At 32.6% G+C, this 23,322-nt stretch overlaps 2 pseudogenes across 2 annotated transcripts; one reads left to right on the plus strand and one right to left on the minus strand.

Annotated features, from left to right (window-relative positions):
• Positions 1-334: 334 nt before the first annotated feature.
• Positions 335-3,365, minus strand: LOC146888694 (ent-kaurene synthase-like 1; annotated as a pseudogene). The gene is made up of 5 exons (XR_014984250.1): positions 3,174-3,365; positions 1,556-1,774; positions 1,347-1,467; positions 934-1,025; positions 335-849 (listed from the first exon to the last, which is right to left on the minus strand). The product of XR_014984250.1 is annotated as an ent-kaurene synthase-like 1 (transcript).
• Positions 3,366-9,555: 6,190 nt separating this feature from the next.
• LOC114185903 (uncharacterized) lies at positions 9,556-19,422 on the plus strand (annotated as a pseudogene). The gene is made up of 13 exons (XR_014993064.1): positions 9,556-9,854; positions 10,561-10,654; positions 11,331-11,487; positions 11,606-11,658; positions 12,862-13,188; positions 13,618-13,873; positions 13,980-14,210; positions 14,458-14,804; positions 14,895-15,037; positions 17,176-17,988; positions 18,137-18,516; positions 18,619-18,809; positions 18,910-19,422. The product of XR_014993064.1 is annotated as an uncharacterized LOC114185903 (transcript).
• The last annotated feature ends 3,900 nt before the right edge of the window (positions 19,423-23,322 follow it).

Raw genomic sequence — 23,322 nt, forward strand, 5'->3', positions numbered from 1 at the left:
AGATACAAAAACATGTTAAAAATAGCTTTTTAGTTGCATAAATGTTCTTTGGATATTTTGAGGTGTGTTAGTGCAGCTGCAGCTAAGTTGAGCTCATGGAGGTGTGGAAATAAATTGATTAAAGCTTCATGACACCTTAAAGATAAATCCAAGAATAAGAAATTATCAAAAGCACAAAAATCCAAGCCAAGTATTGCATGAAGACGACAAGAAAAGCTTGAAAAAGTGAAGAAGTTTGGCTAAACCAAGAAGAGAGGAACAAAAAAATTGGACCTTGCAGTTCTCTTTATCTTTATGATAAAAGATAATTTGGGAAAAATATATCTTTAGATATTTTATTTGATATTTTTAAATAATACTTATCTATAACAAATTTGATAACGCTGTCGTCAAGCGATCAAATTAATACTACTTATCTATTTCATCAGTAGACATATTACTATGAGCATCATTATATCTATCAGTAAATATATCAGTGTGATGTGATTCTGGTGTTGGTTGATCTAACATTTGAATCGTGTACTCATTCACATCAGTGCCCAATTGTTCCATCCTTTGATTCATGCTCCTTAACATTATCATTTCATCCCTTTGCTCAACTATCGTCTTCATAAGTTTTTCTAAGGTGGCCTCCATAGCTTTGTCTTTCATTAGCTGACTTAAATCTTCTGACATTTGTTCAGCTCTAATGGCCAACTTTAGAAGCATAACTCTGTCTCACCAAAATTGATTCATCAGGATGTATAATGGCTTGTGAAGCCCTATAAAGCTCTATCACAGCACCAGCATCCTTCAAGTACCATTTCAAGGACTCAGCAAATTTATCTTCAGAATATTGATAAAATGGATCTGCGAAGACTACAGATTAGTTTACTTGGTCTTGATCCAAAAGCTAAAAACTTTGAACAGCGTCAATGTTACAAATGATCAAACCTGAAGATACATCATAGTCATTGAGACGCAAGATACGAAATGCCATTGCACAGGTGGTGGGAAATATATCTTCCGCTCCTTGCACCCAAAATCTGTTTATTTTGTCACAATATATATATATATATATATATATATATATATATATATATATATATATATATATATATATATATATATATATATATACACACACACACAGAGAGGGATTCAAGGGATTTAAATGAGAAGTTATATGCTTCAACAAATGCTTTTGAGTGTTTTTCAAACTTTCAAAGGATGCTAAATACTTTGAGTAGAATGGTATCTCTCTATTTTCATCACATAACATCACATGCATATAATTGTTTTTCCTATCTCTCTAGTAACTGACATAATGTTAATAACAGATGCATGCACCTCAAATGGAGTATTACCTGTATGTATCATCCAATACACTATGAATTTCCTCTTTGAAATGATGATTAATACCCAACCTTTCAAGGCTATCAACCATACAGAGACGAGCATAAATATCTAGAGGGTGAATTGTCGGAACTGATTTGAAAAAAAATAAATAAAGAAATTACCCTACGAAAAATAGTAAATAGACTTAAATTAAGAGAAATACAATTTGGAAACATACCTGCATTTCCAAATTTTCTAGTACAGATTGGAGGTAACCAAGACATTCAGCATTCTTAAGGCGCTGAAAAACAGCTGCTGTAGTAGCAGGTGAAATGAACAAAGATCCATTCTTTCTTTGATATTTCATGGTTGTTTTCCAATCTTGTGAATCTTGCATTCCTTCTGAAACATATGCTCTCCACCCTTCTAAATTGCTTTGTTTACCTCTGTGGACAATCTAAATTCTTGGCCTCAAAAAGTTGGGTAAAGGATCTCAAAAATGAGAAATAGTTCTTAGACAGGAAAAAAAAATCTTGAAAGACATCCAAAATTCTACCTTTGCAGTTCTATTTCTCTCTTGTGGATCATTGTATTCAAGATCGTAGCTTCAATTGGAAGATTAATGCCCAAATTTTGTGCATATTTGTCAACACCCAATTTCGTCCGACAACAAAAAATTAGTCAATTAACTCCAAAAAAAAAATTAAAAAAATATACTATTAATTTGATAGTGAATATATTTATATATTTTATTTTATTTTTGTTTTATTTTATTTTATTTTTTATTTTGTTTTTACTTTCTTTCTTTTTTTTGACTTTTATCTTTACTTTGTTTTATTTTATTTTTCTCTTTTTCGTTTTGTTATTTATTTTTATTTTCCTTTATTTTCTTTCTTTTTTACTTTTCCTCTCGTTCTCAAACAGTTTTTTTAAAGGAAAGAAAAAAAAAAGACAAAACAAGAAGGAGAAATAAAGGTCGTAGAGTTTGTAGTGATTGGACTTAAGTAGACTAGCTTTTCCTTATTTAGGTGAGGATCAGGCGTGCAAAGTCTGGATTGCAGTGAGTTTTATACGCAAAAATGGAAATTGCACTGTGTGGAATGGTAGGATGGCTGAGATGCAAGAAGCAACCGCCCTCTAGCACACGGCTCAAGAATGCTAGAACAGGAGAGAGCAGTTGAAAGGAGACAGAATTTTCAAACAGAGGGAGGATTTTTATCACTTCCAAAAAAAAAAATAGGGTGGAGAACAGAGAATGGAGAGAAAAAAACGGGAGAATAACATTTGGAGAGTAGAGGAGATACAAGCGAGCCAAGGAGGGAGAAAAGAAGGTGGGACGTGAAATCACCAACTGATAGAGACCGCAAGCTGCAAGGTAGGTACTTCATCTGAATACTTGAGTGCTTGAATGTTTAAGATGAACCTGGTGCCGTTGTGTGTTTGAGGATGTGGTCGTATATTGATGGTTGCGTGTCTTTTATTTGGCTCATTGAATCTCTTGTGTGCATTTCTACATTACTGTTACTTGAATCCTCCATTATCACCCTCGTCATCCTCACACCCTCATAGTACCTCCGGTCCTTAACGATGTCATTTCCCTTCATTCATTCACCTTCGACGAAACCAGTCACCTCCATATTACTTCATATTACTTCTCCTGCAGCCTGCACTTTGAATAGAACCTTTCACCATCATCCACCCACCCCCTTCACTACTCCATTCTCCTTCACATGTGCTTCACCGTAATCAACCAAAGCCCAACGCAAACCAGTTTCATCCCTCACCTCATTATCCTCTTTGCTTCACCATTGTTCCCAATCAACCGATACTTTCACCGTTGAACTAGTAACACATACCCCGCATACAGAACCAACCTCATCCTCAATTTCACAAACCTGCAACCCACACCCAAACAAGCCGAAACCCATCTCTACTTTGGTCTTCAAGCCCAAGTCTACACTTTTATTCACGTCACATACTTTCATTAGCACCCTCACACAGATTTCCAGCTCTAAAATCACTTTCACCGTCACGCACTCTTCCACCATCGATTCATCTTTTTTCCTCATCTTTATCATTCACCTGCGCAAAATCAAAGAAAAGATCCCCAATTGCAGTGCGAAACAACCACTTCCAATCGAAACAGTAAAATAGAGAAGAGAGGATATCGCCGGCAGCAATGCCGCCGGCAAGTCGGAGCTTCGAACTGTAGAGTATGGTCACGTGACGTTTGCGAATCTAGTCGCGGTGTGGCTGGCGCGGTGTGGCTGGCGCGGTGGTGGCGAATCACAGAGGCTATGACAGTCATCTCGCGCGCGGGAGAAGAAACGAGAAAGGAGACGATTCGCGGAGTTGGGTTCTCGCCGGCGATGCTCCCGTTGGTGGCTGGTGTCGACGGCGGCGTGCCTCGCCGGCCGTGGGACTTGCGGCAGCGGCATCGGCTCCTGGAATCATGGTGGCTCGAGGCAATGGAGAAAGGGTCTCGCGCATAGGAGAAGAAAAAAAAATAGGTGTGTCGCCGGCGTCGATGGGTGTCGCCGGCGAGCTCCGTGCGGTGGTGCGGCGAGGCAGAGACGGAAGTGGTGTGCTGATGGTCGGTGGCCAGTGGCAGCGTCTTGGTGTCGAGAGAGATGGAGAGGAGGCTTTCTTTGAGCAATTAGGTTTAGGTGTCTCATATGCCAGATCTCCTTTACTTCGTGCACCCCATTCTTAATTCTACACCCCTTCTTTATATTTTATATTTTAATTGGATCTGTTTCACTTTTCTTCATACACCCCGGTTTTACTTACCCGCACCCCTATATCTCATTTTTGTTGAGTTTGTTTACTTTCTTCGCGCACCTCCATAATTACTGACCCCACTCCCCCTGCATGCTTCATTGTCTTCTTGGGCCTGTTCTATATTTACTTGTTGCATTCTCATTTTTATTGTACACACCTGATTAACTTCATGCACCTCCCGAGTTATTCATGCACCATCCTTTTTAAATAATTTCATCCTTTTATTTATCTATCTCCTTTTTATTTATTTATTTTTTTTTTTTAAAAAAATATTTGAAAATTATAAAAAAATTGCGAAAATAGAAAATCAAAAAAATAAAAACGTTCTCTTTCACTTCATTGTGTCTGTCCGGTCACTCGCACCGTGTGACACTTATTTTCTAAAAAAAACCAAAAATAGTTTTCTTTCTCTTTTAGTGTCTGTCCGGCCACTCGCGTCGTGTGACACATATTTTCAAATAATTCAAAAATACCAAAAAAATATAAATTTTCAAAATATAAAAACATCACCATTTTTAAACAAAGTTTTTTTTAGAACTACGTGATCCTTGATTCTCCACCGTGAGATACGTAGGAACAAGGCCAGTCCTTGTCAGGTTCACTTCCAAAAAATTAAATCATTTTCTCAATTGTTTTTTTTTAAGTATCTTTTAAAGAACTACGTAACCCTGATTTCTCACTTTAAATGAGAATACGTAGGACCAAGGTCAATCCTTGTCGGGCCCAAAAATAAAAAAAAAAAATATTTTTGTTTCTTTTTAGTATTATTTGTGTCATTATTTTTGGGAAAATTAATATTTTGAAAATCACATCAACTTTGCATTTTTAATTAAAGGTACCGCCCTCGGGCGGGCGCGATAGGGTGCTAACACATTCCTTACGCGTAACCGATTCCCGGATCCAAAATCTGGTTTTTTCGCAGACTTGTTTTATTTTTATGGTTTTCCATAGTTTTCCAGAATAACTATGGTGGCGACTCCAAATCTCTTTTTTCAAACCCGTTTTCTTTTTTGGTTCGTCGTCCCGTCGCGATCCCGGTTGCGACAATATTCTATCAAAGAAGGAAAATTGATACCAAATCCTATGGGAAGGTGCTGCTTCTCATCCTGGATTGAGGCAATGTTTGACTGAATAAAGTGAAGACCTGGAGGATTATCAGGAAACATGATTTATATAGCAGCACAGAGAAAGAAAGGGTTAGGAGAAGAGTAAAGTACCCCTGTTAATTTGATCTTCTCCGACACCCCATTGCTTTAGAGCAAGGATGCATGCTAAGGTAGATAAGAGAGCATCATTCATCAGTAATGGATGGCGATCAGGAAGACCCCAAGAACCATCTAAGTGTTGATTAGCCAACAACCAATTTAAGCACTGAGGGAAAAGTGGGGTCTGATGAGAAGCTAGAGAGGTTATCATTGCCACCCAAGTTGTATCATATGAAGAAATCGAAAGTTCGACCTTGTTGAACAATTTCCTGATTCTGTCTTTTGACTCCCCAAGGCACTGCATGCAAATAAAACATACATTTTATTCCCTCAAAGTCTCAAAAATCGTCTACTACTACAAGTGTGGTTACAATGTCAAGATTTTTTATTTTCAATATTAAGCATTGCAATGAAACCTATAATTGCAGAAGTTATTCCAAAAGTAATTCTTCCATAGTCAATCCGTGAGTAACTCCTTTACACTACACTTTTCATTTCTTTTAATCTAACAGGGAAAGATAACTTACTCAATAGAATATAACTATTTGATTGAAAAAAAAAATCAAAGGTGAGGGTAAGGAGTGATTCTTTTAAAGTTGCTCTAAGATTAGCCTTATTTCTCCTCTCTTTCTCTCTATCTATAAATATATAATATCAGCGTGTGCATGCCATACCCTGGATTTATTCTCCTTTTCCTCCCTCACATATGATGCAGTCACCAAAGAATCTGTTGAAAAGAAAATAAAAATTAGAGAGAGGAGATGCGCAGAGTTTCGTATCCACATAAGACAGGAGCTATCCAAGGTTGAAAAAAAAAAGAGCTAGAAGAAAAACAAGTCAAATATTTAATTTGGATTTACATTTTCCTAAGAGACTATATGGACACGGCAACTCGTTATAAGCACAAATTGAAATATATAGTATTTTTAGATTTGGGCCAAAGATTTCAATAATTTAAAAAAAAATTGAAATATATAGTATATGGATTATTTATAATTGAATTTCATTTATTCCTTACATAGTTTGTTTGAAGTAATTATAATATTTTAGATTTTGATTTTTTTATTGGGATAAAGGAATTTAATTTTTATTTTAAGTCAAATTCAACTTTATTCTTGAGTCCAAGTTGGGTTAGTTCAACTTTCTCTTCAGGATGACTCATCCCGAATTTTGGTCTAGGTTGACTATTGAAAATTCAACCTCGGTTGACTAGGCTCGACTTTTAGTTTGGATTGACTCGTCTTGACCTTTAACTAGGATCATTAATTTTGACCTTCAGCCTAGGTCAACTCAGCTCAACCTTCAATGGAGGCAACTCTGTTTGAACTTTGACACAAGCCAACTTGGCTCGTCATTCGGTGGGATGACCCAACTCAACCTTCAACGACAACTGACTCGACTTGCCCATTGACCCGAGCCAACTAAGCTCGACCTTTGGCATAGACAAACTCAACACAACCTTCGACCTGCACCGAATGAGTTTGACCTTCAGATCGGGTCAACTCGGCTTGACCTTTGAGCTGGGTTGACTCGGCTCGACCTTCGACACAAGCTGACTCGATTCAAACTTCGATTCGAGCCAACTCACCTAAACCTTCATCCTAGGCTAGCTTAGCTCAACCTTCATCCTGAGTCAACTTGACTTGACCTTTTGTCCAGGTCGACTTTAGTAGATCTTCGGCCTAGACTGACTCAGCTTGACCTTTGTCACGGGCCGACTCAACTGAATCGTCGTCTCGGGCCGACTCGGCTCAACCTGATGTTGGGCTTACTCAACTCGACCTTCGGCTCAACCTGATGTTGTGCTTACTCGACTCGACCTTCAGCCCGTGTCGATTAGACTCGACCTTCGACCCATGCCGACTAGACTCAACCTTCGGCCCGAACCGACTCAAATCAACCATCATCCCAAGTCAGTTGGGCTCAAACTTCGGTTGGACCGACTCAATTGGACCTTTGTCCCAATTTGTCTCTATTCGACCTTCGTCAATATAATGAAATAAAAATGAGTGAAATTTTAAATTTCTTATGCTTTTTGAGAATATTTGCAAATTTTCTATATTATTCATTTAAAATACCTTTTAAAATTCTTTAAATTTAAATTTCGTTCAATTCACTTTATCCATAACAAGTATGTTAGTATAAACAATTTTAAATTCTTCAAATAAATATATTACTTTCTAACTTACCTCACCAAGACACAACTTTGGGATTTGTCATATCATTTCCCAATTTTCATTTGAGTATGTATATAGAAAACAAAGAAAATCATTTTTCTATTTATCCCTTTTGTATAATTCAACAACGTCATGTAACCATTTTCCTCTTCTTGCTGATGAAAACAAACAAAGAATCAACCAAGCAACTAATAAACATCGCAATTCCAGCCAGCAATTCACCCACCCAAAATCACATTTGAGAAAGTTTGCCACTACAATTCCAAAACTTGAGAAATACTTGTTCAATGCAGCAGCTTCAATTCACCGAATACTTGAAATTAAATTAAACCATGAAAACAGAGAAAGTTTGCATGGCTCTATTTGAAGAAAAGAGAGAGGAACCTGAAGTTGAAGAACTGCAGCAGAGAGGATTGATGAGGCATGAGAGAGACATGGCATATAGTGATCGAAAGGAATGGTGTAGCTGTTGCAAACACCAAAGTGGGGGCATATATATAACTCAAGAACAAAGTGAAGTGCATGGGTTGTGTTGTTTTTTGTGATATAATTAACTACGTGATTAATTATGGAGAACGGTGTTTTAGATACAGTATTTTGCTTTTAAGGAAGGATTTAAGGATGCGTCACTTGATGCATGGATCAAAAGGGGTATAAAAGGAAAGAAAAAGTGATGTTTGTTTGAAAGATGGAAGAGATGAAAATGAAAATATTTAAAAGTAAAGTTTCTGAACAATTTAACTATGAATAAAAAAAATATTTTAATAGATAAAATTGTTATATTATACTTTGATAAAAGATATAATTGTTTTTATCATTATAATTATTATTATTAGTAATATTATTATTATAACTATTATCATTATTATTAATATTGTTATAATAATAATAATAACTATTATTATTATTAATGTTATTTATATAATTATTATTATTATTATTATTAATTGTTCACAAGTTATTATTAATTATTCCCAATGTTTAGTAATAATTAATAATTAGTCATTATTATGTTTGAAGTGTGTGATAAATGTGGAAACTTCCAATTGAGTGCAATTTTTTTTATGTATTGAGTACTCAATAAATTAATTTTTTCAAATTAAGTACATGTGTTGTGGTAGCTAAGTAGCAAATGTGTTAAGTAGCTGACATATGATTATTATTTTGTGATGTCACCTTATTTAGTTAATGCTACATGTCATTTTGTTATTTTATAAATTTTTTATTTGCATACTTTTATATTTTATAATTTTAATATTTTAATATTTTAATTTAAAATTGTATAATTATAAAATTATGATTTTATGAAATATAAAATTATGATATATTGTCAATTTTTATTCAAATCATGAAATATTAATTTATAATTTTAAATTAAAATAATAAAATTATGTAATTATAAAATTAAAAATCTATAAAATTATAAATTATAAATTCAAAAATTATAAAATTATAAAACATATGGTGACCATTAAGAAGGTGGCTTAACAAAATACTAACTACGTCACTCTCTTAACCTGCACATCACCCAATTATTAACAGAAAAAATTAAATTTATTCACGGTCAGGAACTCGATTGAAAGTTTTCAAATTTATTAGAAACTTAAAACATAATTAGATCTAATAATTATTACTATACATTCTTTTCAATAGTTTTAATTTCATAATTAGCATTATTAATGTCATTGATGATGTTATTATTATTATTTATATAATAATTTTTATTATTAGGATTACTATCATCATCATTATTAATTATTATTATTATTATTAGTTATTAATATTGGTTCTTATTATGATTGAACAACATGTGATATTTAAATAACAATACTTTTATAATTAAATACATTTTGGTATAAGTACACATGATATTAAAAAATAATTTAAATAACATTAGTTTAAAGTACCTTGATAGAATAGAAAGTAAATTAATTCAAAGTACATCATGTGAAGTGGATTGATTGAAATAACAATAGAAATAACAATAATTGAATATAAGCATGTATTAAATTGTCCCGGTCAAAACTTTCAATCACTCTTACTCATCATGTATATCAAATGAAACACTTGTATTATACATTATATGTTTTTGAGTTAAACTATCATTTTTCAAAGAGAACATTATGTTTTATATTTAAATGGCCTGAATCTTGCATTCGTTTGACTCACATGGTTATGTTTATTTTCAGGTGCGTTTTCCATATTTGTGGTGCGTTTGACAGTAGTTTCTTAGAGGATTTAGTATGCATGGTGTATGTGTTGCGAATTCACGACGACTGCTTCGATGGTTAGAGCTTCCTTCACGTTAGCAACTGCTTCGAAGGTTCATGATTGCTTCAATTTCGCGATTGTGCCTTTCCCTTTCAGAATCATGGTACGTATCTATTTTTTTTCTCTCTAATGTAATTGTAAGTGTTTTGTTTTAGTATAGTAGTAAAATGAGAATTTTCGAATATGACTTAGGAATGAGTTATTTATGTTGTCTTCGTCACTGAAATATTGCAAGTGAAGCTAATCAATTTTGTTGATAGTGTCTTGGTCAAAATCTAAAAACTATTCAAAGCAGAATCTGCACTTAATTGCAATTATACTGTTATTCAGATTCGGTAAGGTGTTCTCTACGAAGCTTTCCACCACAATTTATTATATGATCAAACGAAAAAAAACTCATTCCTGGTAATTTGTTTTAGATATTATTTAAAATGTACTTCGAGTACTTCTTTTGTACTATCGTCCAATTGTAATGGTAAAGTTTAATTGTATAGTAATTGGTTTAAAAATCATGTATGACTCTTTATATTAGATTGTTGTTGTAGCTGTACCTAGTTTTTGGTACATATGTGTTGGAATGGTATGTTTAAAAGCTGACATAGTTTATCGGTTGAAACAAAAGAACAAGGAGAACTTGTCTGGTCAATGTGCTAGACGCTACCTTATTCACTTTTCCCTATAATGTGCCTTGAGTTCATTATAAATATCGGCTTGTTTAGGAGATATGTGCTTATTAGTTTTTTTGGTTTGGTTTCCTCTGAATTTATAGATCTCTTATGGTTGGAAAATGACCCCAATGCAATATTCAGGTAAAAAGACTGCATTGATGGATTCCTTAGGTCAATTGAGAAAGATGGTTCTGATGTTTTCATTGATTGGTTGAAAACTAATGAGATAAAACAAGTAAGCATTTCCTTTGAAATTGATTATTCGTTACTGTATATATTTTAAACAGAAAAGTGCCAAGTTATTAAAGTAACTAATGTTGCACAAGAGGCTTTTCCCTTTTGAAACAGGTGGTCTAAGACTTGTTTCGATCTTAGGGTTGATTATCGTGTTATAAATTTTACTTTCTAATTATGATTTTATTAGTTATATATTTATTTTCTTCACGGGTCAAATCCTTGTACTTTTATATTAGTAACAAATATCTTACTAAGTTAAAATACTTGAACCGATTTTTAATAATACAGAAAGAAAATTATAGGATTAAAAGTCACATTATGAAAATCTACAAATTAATACTTACTGATAGAGGGATCGTAGCTAAATAGATAAAACTATAGGGACAAAACCCCCAAAATTTATCGTTGGGGTCAAAACTCAAATGAAAAATTGAAAGGATTAAACTTTGCTCTAAATCAACATATTAAAATCTCTTACACCATTAGAATAAGGCTTCATCCATGGTTGTGCTTCAGTCAAGGTTAGACCAACTGGAGTTGGCACGCTAGGCATAATTGAATGCACAACATACACAGTCTCTCACTGACATAACGTGACATAGTGGTTTTCATTATGTGTATTTTTCTGGTTTAGAACAAATGACAATGTATTGACTTACTAATTGTTTTCAAAGTTCTATCTTGCAATTAGGACCAATGACATAACTACATTTTCAAGTCTAGTTAAAGAGAATTAAGAAATGCTCCAACAGAGAACAGCAGACGAGTCAATCCCTCTTTCTTAGGTTAAAGTTGGTTAAGAGTACGGTATAGTGGTTATAACTTTTACTGGTAATTATTCATTCACTCATTCTTCTATTCTACAAGACTCTTCCACCTACACACTAATTTCTTTTCGGAATCGTATGCATTGTTTATGCGTCTTCAAGGTGCTTTCGTTTCCTCGCAGGAGCGATTTCGGCGTTGCTTATGACGCATGGAGGTGAAGACGCAGTTGATGACGTAGGTGCGCGACAATTTCTATCTACTTTGCTTTTTATTTCCTTTTGTTAACTCTGATACATCATGGAGTTCCAATTTTTGACAGCGCACTTATGGAAGCTAAAATTCTTTTAGACGTTAGGAAAGAAGTTAATCATAACTTATGACCGCATTGCTACATTGCTAAGAGAGGGAAATACAAGAATATTGCAGGAAGAGAAAAGTGAATTCATAGTTGTATTTTTCTTAAAATTCTCCTCAATCTAATGTGTAATAGTGGATTTTTCTCTGTTTTACTGATTTACATAACTTTTTCAAAGAGCACTTTCTGAATGTGAGAGTGTATGGTCTCTGGATCACAATATGCTCTGTAGTAGAAGCCCCTGGCCATTGTGAGGAATGAATCTGAAGAATTTTGGAGCACCAATTGCACAAGTTCTAGCATGTCTGATTCTATTTGAGGGGTAGTCATGCATGTTATCCTCTTGTCTCTACCACTATCATGTGCCTGACAATGATTACAGAAGTAGGATAATTCAGGGTCTGGAATCTAATCTAAGCATAAAGATTATTCTTAATTTAAAGATACTCAAGCAGATCTTATGTACCAAGGAGGCAAGAATTTTAATTTTTTGGTTTGAATATGTTTTTATTCTTAAAAATATGTTTATGTTAGAATTCATTTATTAAGAATAGCATTTTAATTCATCATGAAAGGAAGTATAATCTTAATCGTTGAAAAATGTTTAGATCTGAATTTTATGTAATGGTATTATTTTCTTAATTAAACATCTTAAAATATTATTCAGTGTTAAATGGTAGGCTGGTGCTAACATATATTCATCCATGATTTGGTAAATGCATATTGTTTGCTATTTTGTTGTTACAGAACAGAACAAACTATTATTTTTTGCTATTATCTTTTAATGCTTTTTAGACTAGACTAACCACAACAACCAGATTAATTTATTCTCCAATTCTAATAATGTAATTAAAGAAATTATCTTATGTGTTACTTGAAGATTGTTGATTTTGAAATTAGTACTACAACTGATGAATGTATGTTGGAAAACAGGATGAGGAAGGATGAGGAATGTAGCAATTGTAGCTCTCTGGCCAACGCTTTAAGTGATGACAGTTCATATATTATTTGTTTCTATCAGAGAATTACTTTTTTCTATCATTTATTTCTAATTTCATTTGTACTTAATTTTTGTGTACAAGGTTTCTAAGGAAGCTGGTTTTGGGAGGAGCTTATTTGAAAGATTGAGTTCGTTAGGTTACCAAAAGTCTCTCCTAAACGTGCAGCACAGGATGCACCCAGAAATAAGTTCTTTCCCAATTTCGCATTTCTATTGCAACAAAATTCAGGATGCACCAAATGTGGAAAGACATGATTATGGGAAGACATACCTCCAGGACCAATGTTTGGTCCTTATTCCTTTATAAATGTAGTTGGAGGTAAAGAACAATTTGATGATGAAGGAAGGAGCTACAAAAATTTAGCAGAGGTCGCAGTTGTCATGACAATACTAAAAAATATGCACAAGGGTTTGTCTTCTATTAATATCTTCGACAGTAATTTCTAAGATCTTTTTATTGCCTTTTTATTATTCTTTCTGTCTTTGGTGCTAGACCTTAGATGGCAATGCAATAACACGTCCTTTTAGAAAAAACATCTGCTATATTTTAGTCTGCATTTCTTTATTTGACAGAAGTTCTGAATAAAGGATTTAGATCGTTTATTCCATCGTTATATTTGATTACCGGTTTTTAACTACGAAATTCTACTTGTCCTGGTAGTATTAACTAAAATTAATAATTTGATTCACTTTAGTGTGAAAAGATTAACTTTATTATTTTCACTTGTATATTCACTGATTCAAGTAGACAGAAACAGAAAAAGAAAATAGAAAGACAGTGCTTTTACAATCCATGCTGTCTGAATTTGAATAAAGGGCTACCTTTTCTTTGAAGCAGCATGGCTGACATCAAAACATGAATTCAACATCGGTATTGTGACTCCCTATGCTGGCCAAGTTGCTGCAATTCAAGAGAAACTTGGAAAGATTTATGAAAGTGATGATAGATTTAATGTCGTTGTGAGTTCTGTTGATGGTTTTCAAGGAGGGGAGAAGGATATTATCATGTTATCAACTGTAAGAACAAGCAGTAGATCATCTCTTGAGTTCATTTCCTCTCCGCAGAGGACTAATGTTGCTCTTACAAGGGCTAGGTACATCTTCTGCTATTGACTTTTCTATTTATTGCGGTCTAAATTACTTGTTTCTTATAGGGTATCTTATTAACTGAAAAACTGCATTTGGTTTGATATCTTGCAGGCACTGCTTGTGGATTTTGGGGGAATGAATGGGCGATTATAAACAATGAAAATGTTTGAAAGGCTATAGTGCTTGATGCCAAGAACCGTAAGTGCTTCTTTAACGTCGACCAAGACGAGGAAATGGCGAAAGCTATATTAGATTCCAAGAAAAAGGCATATCAGTTTGATGATTTGCTTGATACAAATAGTGTCCTGTTCAGGAGCAAATTATGGAAGGTATATTATACTCGTTCTTTTATTAACTTCTGATTGTTCACTGATACTTCTACAGTTCTCACATTTTTCTTCTTGGATTGCACTGGTAATGAGTTGTTAGCAACTTATCCAATGTTTATTTTCATAATTATATCTTATTGCACAAAAGCATTTCCTGAAGTAATCGATGTTTGATATTTGATAACTCATTAAAAGATTATTGAAATAAATCCCTGTTATTTGGTCCAAGTTTACATTGATGCCAATGTACGTATGTGCAGGTTTATTTTAGTGATTCCTGAGGTCATTCAAATGGCTAAAATCTGAAGTGACCAAGAATAGGGTTATCAACCTTCTTGAAAGGCTTTCCAGTGGATGGAGGCCTAAATGGATTAATGTGGATTTGTGTTGTGAAACATCAACTCAGATTTTGAAGAAGTTTAAGGTTGAAAATAACTATGTTATTTGTTCAAGAGAAATAGTCAAAGGTTCAAGATATATTCAAGATATGGGACATACTACGTTTAGAAGATATCCAACAGTGGGCCCAACACTTGGACAAAGTGTTCAGAAGATACACTGATGAATATATTAGGATGTGCAAAAAGAAAGGAACAAATAATCTTGTGTGAGTTCTTTCATTTACATTTATTTAAAAACGTTTAAGTTCTTATTTTATTAACTGATAAGGAATTTGGTCTTTTCCCATTGTGAACAGGAACATAGAATTTCCATTGAATTGGCCACTTTCAGCCAATATCCAAAAATTTGAGAATGTTAATAATGATGAAAATGATCGAGATGAAAATGGCAATGATGATACAAATGAAGCCGAAAAAACAAGGGTTGAGCAGCAAGAGTGTACGTTGTTGATTAAGTATTGTTCAATGTTTTCATTTACATTTGGATCTTCCACACTTCATTGGTGGTTTTGGATTATGAATATGATTAAATTATAAGATATAAATAGGTACAAAAATTATATCTTATCATATGGTTACTACATGATTTTCTGCCCTATTTTGTATAATGATGTAGTGATGTAGTCAAATGATGTTAGGTGTTTTATGACTTATATAGTAATTCATTTTGGAGTAGTATTATATTTCATATAAACATTATATTCTATTTCATGTAAATATTTGATTGAATGAGATTTGTTTTCTAGATGTTTTGGGTAATTATATACAGGTTTGGTATGTGGTAGGAAGCATAAACGAATTTTTCATAAAAAAATAATAATCACTTTTTATACCGGTTGAGGTCATACTTGGTGTAAAATGTGTAATTTTTTATACCGGTTGGAACTAAAATCGGTATAGTAAGTCATTTTTTCTTTACATAACTTTCCATTTCCAAGAGGGCTTTCTATACTGGTTTTAGAAAATGGTATAAAAAATACCTTTTTATACCTGTCATGGAACCCATGTAGAAAGATCAAATCTTCTATACCGCCTACATCTATGCCGATAATAGAACCGGTATAAAAAGCCTTTTTTAACCGGTATAAAAAGCTTATTTTACAGATGGTTGCTTGGTGTTTCCTAAGCTAAGGGAATTATATGCATGTGTTTGTGGTGTATGGACTTGAAGGACTAAGTCCTTAGGATCTGGGATGTGCTTGACTTGAGTCGCGAGCAAGTAGTTCGTGATGTGTGGACCGCATGCGGAACGTGAACAATTTAGTTCACCGGAGGTACTCTCGTTGGGATGAGTGAGCGAGGGAGTTCATCTCATGCTCAACTTGAGAATGCTATGAGTGAGGGAGTTCATAGTAGGAAAGGCGGGTATGCGTGTCCGGGTCCAAGCGAGGAGTTCGGATGACGGGCGAGGGAGTCCGTGAAGCAGGACTACAAGCGGGACAAGCTTGTAGGTTGGACCACGAGCGAGGAGGGTCGTGGAAGCACAGGAAGTCCCAAGATTTAGAGTACATGCATGAACTCATAATGGTTGAGTATGGGAAAATGGGTAATTTTGTGAAATGATAAATATTTATAATTTTGCCGGGTGGGATTATTTCATATTTATTTTTGTCCTTGTACATAGCTCACCCTATCTGTTTGTGTGTGGCAATGATCGGGTAACTTGTTATCCGGGAGCAGATGATGTTGCAGGGAAGCGAGGAGATGCTTAGTTACGGGGAGTGAGAGCAGAATACAGGGGATTTTGTATGAAGACTTTTATTTAATTTTTATGTATTGATTACGGTTTTCATTACTTTGGTTTTTTTCTTATTTGTAAAAGTGAATTATGAGAATTTTAGTGAATATTAACTTTAAAGGTTTTAAATTTCATGCATTTTTAGGAAAATAAATTGATAATAAATGAGGTATTATTTATATCAATTGTTATTTTATTTATTGTTTTAATCAATATCCTACGGGGATGTTACACATCTCATTTAAAAATAAGACATATTTTAACATGTAAAATTCACACACATTTGGAGTAGTTGTTCATTGTTTTTTCATTAACTTTCCAAGTAAATGATAGTGACATTTTTTAATCCAAAGAAAAAATGGAATCAACTTATAGTTTAACTTTTATGAGTACAAATTATAGTTAATGATAGCAATAGCAATCAACTTTAACTTGCTGATGCTAATGATAGTGTTTGGAGAAATAAAATTATATTGCAAGTTTTAACTTCATCTCCTGGTGTATTTTGTTTCAAGAAGTGCTAACATTACTTTTGTTAACTAAGGAGCAGAAGGAATGGCAATATATGTAATTAATCTTAGAGAAATTAAATACACGTGGAACCAGACAGATGTTAACCAAGACTCTCTGTAAATTACTTCTTTTGTTTGATATTTTCCAATTGCCCACCTATTATGAATTGATTAAATCTTTGGTCACTGGGGCATCCTCATTTTCTTCAATTATAACTTATAATACTTTGTCAGTTTTGATTAATCTTGCCGCCTCTTGAAATGCCTGATGAATTCTTGAATTTAATTACTACTGTCTATACTGACATACATTTTTACTGTTACAAGGGAGGAAATGGCCTACTTATGCGGCTGTGAAGCTTAATGTGGTTCTGTCAGGAGCAACATGGCTAGAGCCTAACCCTTTGCTGATTCGGTCTTTATCATGAGGCAACTAACTACACTTTATTTCGCTTCAGATAAGTCGTGCACATGCATTAAATGATTTGCTTGTGTTATTTTGTTTCATTCAAGACCAATGATTTGGTTTTGTACCACACCTAACCAAACTCGACCAAATAAGTAAACGATACATATATGTTAAGGCGTTCAAGTAATCAGTCTAGGCCGAGTTGGTCTAAGCCTTACCAGATTAAACCGATAGCATAGACCGTCGAAGAAAGTAGTCGACCTAGGCCAACTACTCCAATCTACTTAGTAAAATTGAAACCCCACGTGTTCAATAGGTTATAAGGGCCTGAGCCAAGGCTCAGGTCCACTTACAGCCCAAACTAGAGCCCAAGCCAGGGCCCGGCCCATGACATAACCAGACATAATTAATGTTCTATAAATACACGTGGACCCCAGTAATTAAAGATAAGCATTCATTAATCACTGATTTGACCTTTCGAGAGTTTTGACTCACTTGAGCTTCAGACTCCCTTTTGCCGGTAATCCCTTTTGGGTCCAAACCGACATGTACCAACCGAAAAGATGTCAACTGAGGAGATAACGGACTACATGGGTAAGGTGACGCTTGTGCCTAATTTATCTTGTTTGTTCTCTGCAGGAACAATTTTACATCACAGATTGTCAACATGTTCGTACACCGGTGGCATTGGCTGGGTACAGTAACCATACATATGCACTACTCCAATAAAGGTAGTTAAATGCAACCCTACATGGTTAACTTGCAGATTTACAAACACTTTAACAATGGGGAGTTTCTCATGTCATTTTTTTTTATACCGTGAGATTTCTTTACATCAGGTAACATACAGGTTGAATTTACATACATTTTTTACACCAGGTAACACTCCAGTTCGATGACTATATTGTGCTTCATGGACACAAAGTTGATCATTCACATGGAAACTTTTTGATGCCACCACCACTATCAACTCAATATGAGAGTCCCCGTTCTAGAGAATTGTTACCAAAACCAATATTAAGAAAACCTTCTAAGGTATCAAAAGCGAAGGACAATGACTGTAAGCTATTTGGGATCCACTTCATACTACACATCAACAACGCACATATGAAAATGACCCAAAGTCTGAGAATTCAAGAGGATTGAAACCAGTTGATGTGTTGATTGACGACCATGAAAAGCCTACGCAAACTTCTCACCCACATCTAAAAGATGTTCAACCCAAATCTAGTAGTGGTTCTGCTAGAAGCTGCACTAAAGTAAGTCCCCCTTTCTTATTTCTGATTTTATCTTGTGAGCATCTATAAATTTTGCAGGAAAACTTTAATCAAATGCTTATTTTATTTTACTTTTTATTTTAGGTTGACAAGAAAGGGATTGCACTTGGTAGGTCGGTGGACTTCACAAAGTTCAGTGCATATGATGAATTAATTGCTAAATCGGATGAGCTATTTGAATTCGAAGGTGAATTAACCTTTCCTCAAGATGTTTGGCTTATTGTCTACACTGATAATGAGGGCGATATGATGCTTGTTGGTAATGATCCCTGACAGTAAGAATCTCTAATTGCACTCCTTTGGTTTATTCTATACTTTTTATTTTTTATTTTCTTGAAAATGACGTGTCATGCTGCATAATTCTATTTAATTCAGGGATTTTATTGCTATGGTACGAAAAGTTTATATCTATCCCAAAGAGGAGATTCAGAAAATGAGCCCGGGTACCTTAAGTTCAAAGAACGAAAACAATCAATCGGCTAGTGAAGGTGTAGACGATCAAGAAGAAAATAAATGTCAGCTGAATAATTCAGCTTCAGAGGCTTGATAGTTCGTATAACTTTTGATTTCCATAGCTTCCAGGAAAGTTCATAATTCATCATGTTCCCCCATATATGGATTTTGAATCTAGTTTACTAGAAGAATCATACCAAATGAAATGTGTTGTCTTGTGATACAGATTCCCAACTCGAGTGTTACCTGATGTAAAAAAAAATGTATGTAAATCTAATCTTTAACAATGGTGAATTTCTTAGGTACACATATAGGTTGGAACATATGTTACCTGATGGCACTTATATATTTATGTACGGGGTAAGAAGTAGTCATTTAAGGAATCCCCGTATTAGTTTGAAGAAGCTTCAATGCTAAATGGAATGATGCAATGAAGGATGACCTCGTTATTATTAAATTCATAAACTAGACACACCCGCGGTTACAACAATCTACTAACTTTTTTAAAATTTGGTTAACATAATTTTTTGGTCTCAATTTTTGTCAAGTTTTGTTAAATAAGTTCTAATTTTGGTTGTGTTCAAATAGGTCCCAATTTTCGTCAATTTTGTTTAATTGGTTCTTTTTTTTTTTAAATGTCCACGTGTCAACCCAATAATGTGTCACGTGTCAAAGTCAAAGTTATATATTCAATTTGATCTTTATATTTGTTATTTTTGTTCAATTTAGTCTCAATTTTGTTTAAAATTAACCAATTTTGTCCTTATCGAAGATGTAACCAAATTTAATTTTTATATCAAAGTTATAATGATGTGAATTTTAATATATTATATAAAAATATTTAATAAAAAATATGAATTTTAATATAAAAATTAAATTTGGTTTCAATTTGGAGAGGTACCAAATTGGTTTATGTTAAAAATTGGGACTAAATTGAACAAAAAATCAAATATAGGGACCAAATTGAATATAGAATATTGATTTTGACCCGTGGTACGCTCTTAGGTTGACACATGGACATTTTAAAAAATTTAAAAAAAAATTAAAAAATTCAAAAAATCAAAAAATTCAAAAAACCATGAAGTGACATGTGGCGGTCACTATTCATGGTTGTTAATGATTTAAACGGTGCTAGTAAAAAAGTACTCAATTTAACAAAATTGACGAAAATTGGGACCTGAACATAACCAAAATTAGAACTTATTTGACAACTTTACGAAAATTGGGACCAAAAAGGTATTTTAACCTTAAAATTTTTAGACTTTTTGGCGGTTACAACTGTTGCAAAATTTTTAAAAGTTTTAGACTTACTAGTGGTTCCAATCGTCACTAACTTTCTTATTAGACTTAGACTTACTTTAGTGGTAGTTATAACCGCCACCAAATTTTTAAAATTCGTAGACCTCCTACCGTTAAAAATTAGTCTAGAGGTGGTTAAAATCGACTTTAACAATTTTAGTGACGGTTATTCTGGCAGTTATAATAAACCGACATTATGATGATTTTGTGGTACCAAACTCGGTGGCAGTTAATTAATTGACGAAAGAAAAAATAGTGGCGGTTAGAACCACCACTAAACAACATTAAATTGACGTTAAAATTCAAAATTTTAATAGTGATTATTATCAATATTGTTATAATAATAATAATAATTATTAATATTAAATGTTCTTACTATCATTATTATTAATATTAAGGTTAAATTACTCTTTTGGTCTCTCTATTTGTTATGAAATTTCAGTTTGGTCCTCAAGTTTTTCGTTGTCTCAATTTGGTCCTCATTTTCTTAAAATTAACTCAATTTTGTCTTCACCATTAACTTTGACTAGATGGTGTTAAAGTCAACGCTACGTGTCAATTTCAGATTTTTTTGAATTTTTTAAATATTTTTTTAATAAATTTTTATTTATTTTTATATTTTACACGTGTCACTTCATAGTTGTGCCACGTGTCAAAGTGACTCAATGGTTCCTATATTTGTTTTTAGTTTCAATTTAGTCCCAATTTTTGTAAAAGTGAAGCAATATTGTCCCTCCTGAGATTGACACTCAATTTAATCTTTGTATACAACTTATGATCATATTCTTAATAAAATTGACGTTTTTATTAAATATTTGTAGAAATATTTTTAAATAAGTTTTTTTTTTAGTTTTATTATTAAACAAAGTTAAACCCCAAACTTAATTTCAAAAATTAACAATTTTGTCATCATATATAAAGACATCAAGTGTATCATATTATACAAACTTAGTGAAGATTAAAAATCAAATAACTTGTCACACATAAGTTTACGAACTAAATTTCAAGTTTAAAGCAAAACCAAAATCTAATGTTTTATATAGAATTTAAAGTTAATTTAAAATATTTATAAAAATATTTATTAAAAACATTAATTTTAGTAAGAATATCACCATAAAATTTATAAAAAAGTAAATTTAGTTTCAATTTAAGGAAGGACAATATTACTTCACTTTTTACAAAAATTGGGACTAAATTGAAACTAAAAACAAATATAGGGATCAAATTGAGTCACTTTAACACGTAGCACAACTATGAAGTGACACGTGTAAAAAATTCAAAAAAATTTAAAAAAATTCAAAAAAATCAAAAAATCAAAAAAATCAGAAATTAACATGTGGCATTGACTTTAACACCATCTGATCAAAGTTAACGGTGGGGACCAAATTGAGTCATTTTTAAGAAAATGAGGACCAAATTGAAACAATAAAAAACTTGAGGACCAAACTAAAATTTCATAACAAATAGAGAGACTAAAAGAGTAATTTAACCTAATATTAATAATATAATTATTATTACTATTATTATTAAGGATAAATATGTTTTCAATTCTTAAAGTATTACGTAAAATTGAAAATGGTCCTTGGTTGAAACTTTGATATTGTTTGGTCTTTGTACTTTTAAAAACATTAGTTTTGATCCCAATTTTTCAATGACATTAAAGTTTATCCTAGGCCAACAACGTTTCAATTTAGCACTTGGGCTACTGAAAAATGGGGTGACATGTGTCTAACATGTATTATGTAATTTTTTTAATTAAAATTAAATTTTCCGGATTAATTTCTGAGTTTATTTAAAAAGTTTAAAATTGTTCTATCGGCCTAGTCCGTACTTTTCATGATTAATTAAAAAAATGAAAAGCATTGCTTTAAACTATTGTTGCCATTAAGGACTCACGAAATCCAGAGATTCTATTCTTCATCACTTCAACGCAGTACCCTGCATTCTCCTTCATCATTTGCACTACCTTCATTTTTGTCAAACACTAGTTTGAGACTCGTGCTTATGCACAGGTCATGGTTTTTGAGTTTTTTTAAATGAAAATGTTATTAGAAAAAGTTAATGTAATTATTATTATATTTGTATAAATAATTTGTTTATTTAAGAATTAGATTTAAATTTTGTAATTATATAATTATAGATATAATATTTAAAATAAAATGTGTATGCCCGTGTCAATATTAAAGTAAAATGTATGTATATTATGAATTATAATCCCGTACAAAATAAAAATATAAAATTGATGTTGAAATTTGTAATTAGAAGACATGCATATATAGTCAAACAAATATATATATTGACACATGAAATCAAAGATATTAATAATATTTAGATATAGATTTATTTATGTTAAATTATAAAATTGATATAATAAGTGATCAGTGATGTGAGTTATATGATTAAAATTTCAAATTAGACATTTTAGTTAAACATTATATTAAATGAAATGTTTTAGCTTGTCTTTTATTAATGTTAATCGTAGATTCACGATATAGAAATTATTTGTTACTATTATAATAATAATAATAATAATAATAATAATAATAATAATAATAGTAATAAAATTTGTATTTATGGAAAGTGTATGTAAATTAAAATGTTATAATAATTGTTACGGGATTTATAAGTGTACCAAATCGTATAAACAATAAAATAGACAAGTCCATATATTGTATCCCATAGGTACTAATGTGGTTTAAATTAATTGATTTATTATCGATAAATCAATTATGGTTTAAAGGAAAAATAAATGTAGAATTAAAATGTAAAATATAGATAGAAATTGACACAATGGAAACAAATAGATTCATTGAGAAAAAATATCATATAAAAGCTTCATTGGATTGGGTTTCATGATCCAATTCAAAGCAAAAACACCAAAATAATATTCTTCTAATTCGTACTCTCGTATTTACACCTTATGTAACAAGTTTTGATGTCTTAGCGACAAGTCTAAACTTTAATAAGAACCCTAATGTCTTATACCTTTCCTTATTAAGAGTTCGCATTACTGATCAAAATTCTGATGTTATGAAT

The sequence above is a fragment of the Vigna unguiculata genome, chromosome 1 (assembly GCF_037176805.1).
Source record: "Vigna unguiculata cultivar grain cowpea cultivar isolate G323 ecotype 2 chromosome 1, ASM3717680v1, whole genome shotgun sequence".
Lineage (NCBI taxonomy): Eukaryota > Viridiplantae > Streptophyta > Magnoliopsida > Fabales > Fabaceae > Vigna > Vigna unguiculata.